Genomic DNA, 1,660 nt, shown 5'->3' with positions numbered 1-1,660 from the left:
TTGCTAACTCTTCTAGTTTTCTCTTTTGTTAATTTCTCATGTCTTTTGCCCTAATTTATGGGTTTTGAGAAATCCTTCTTGGCTCCAAGGATATAAAAACATTTTCCAATATTTTCTTCTGAAAGTTATAAAGTTTTGCTTTTCACATTCCATCTGAAATTCAATTTCTCCTCTCATTCGCAGTGCCAGAGCTATCTTATAATGGTTTCCAAATATCTATGGGTCAGTTTTAGGTGCTCTGTTTTGTTACATTTTCCTATCCCTATGCTGGTCACATCCACCCTGAAAAACCTATGTGTTTTTTGAATTGGAATATAATTGCTTTACAGTGTTGTGTTACTTTCTGCTATACAACGAAGTGAATTAGCTCTGTGTACACATATATGCCCTCCCTCTCGAGCCTCCCTCCCACCCCTCTAGGTCATCACAGAGCCCTGAGCTGAGCGTCTTGTGTTATGCAGCAGCTCCCCACTATCGATCTGTTTTATGCAGGGTAGTGAGTATATGTCAGTGCCACTCTCCTAGCTCGTCCCACCCTCCCCTTCCCCACCTGTGTTGCTATGTCTGTGTTTCTATTCATGCTCTGCAAGTAGGTTCATGAGAACCATTTTTCTAGATTTCATATATATGTGTTAATATACGATATCTGCTTTTGTGACTTACTTCACTCTGCTAATGACAGACTCTAGGTCTATCCATATCTCTACAAATGACCCAATTTCATTCCTTTCTTTGGCTGAGTAATATTCTGTTGTATCTATGTACCACATCTTCTTTATTCATCTTATGTTTGCAAATAGACCCTGAGTTTTGAATTCATAGCAAATGGGTTCCAGCAGCTCAGGTTCCTTTCCATTGCTTCCCACAAAGTATGCCTCTCTGGGTGGAGCAGGCTGAAACTTCAGTGGAACCTAAATACCCTTTTCTCTGGCTTCCTTCTTTTTCTGATCATTTTCCTTCACATACTTCAAGAAGCTATCTCAACTCATGGGTTGCATAATATGTTCAATACATACATTAATTCTGTCGGCAAGAATCTTGCCATTAACCTGTTTATTTACAATAATGCCAACAGCATGCTGGGTAACACTCAGCATGACTGTTTCAGTCTTGCCATTGGGAACCTTTGTGGGGCATTCCCTTTTTGAACAAGGTTCATTCCCTTGATGTCTACAACATCACCTTTCTTGTAGATTCACATGGATGTGGCCAGAGGAATGACTTCCGTCTTCTAAAAGGTATACAAATAGATGCCTTGTCTCATTCCCTTTGGATTGCTCATTTTGGTCAATACTGGAAGCTGAAAGTCTGCACATCTTTTCATGTGCTTATCTGCCACACCTTTGGTGAAACATGTCTTCATGTCTTTTGCCTATTTCCTAATTGGAATTTTTTTTTACTGTTGAGTTTTGAAAATTCTTTACATATTCTAGACGTTAAGTCCCATGTCAGATATGTGGTTTATGAATATTTTACTCCACTCGTTCTCTTAACAGACTCTTTGCTGAGAAAAAGTTTTTAATTTTGTATTTTTTCTTTTATGGATAGTACATGCTTTTAGTGTCACAATCCTGTTGTCTTTTTTCCTATCTTATGAGGCAATTAAACACTTACAGTACCCTGTGGAAGAAGAGTGTTGGTAGTGGGCATCCTTCTGAGT

General features: G+C 38.7%; 1 pseudogene; it reads right to left on the bottom strand.

Annotated features, from left to right (window-relative positions):
• Positions 1-779: 779 nt before the first annotated feature.
• On the bottom strand, positions 780-1,282 carry LOC104984828 (annotated as a pseudogene).
• Positions 1,283-1,660: the final 378 nt, after the last annotated feature.

The sequence above is a fragment of the Bison bison genome, unplaced genomic scaffold (assembly GCF_000754665.1).
Source record: "Bison bison bison isolate TAMUID 2011002044 unplaced genomic scaffold, Bison_UMD1.0 scf7180017864035, whole genome shotgun sequence".
Lineage (NCBI taxonomy): Eukaryota > Metazoa > Chordata > Mammalia > Artiodactyla > Bovidae > Bison > Bison bison.
The sequence above is the reverse complement of the archived record's forward strand: the minus strand, read 5'-3'. Positions and strand labels throughout refer to the sequence as shown.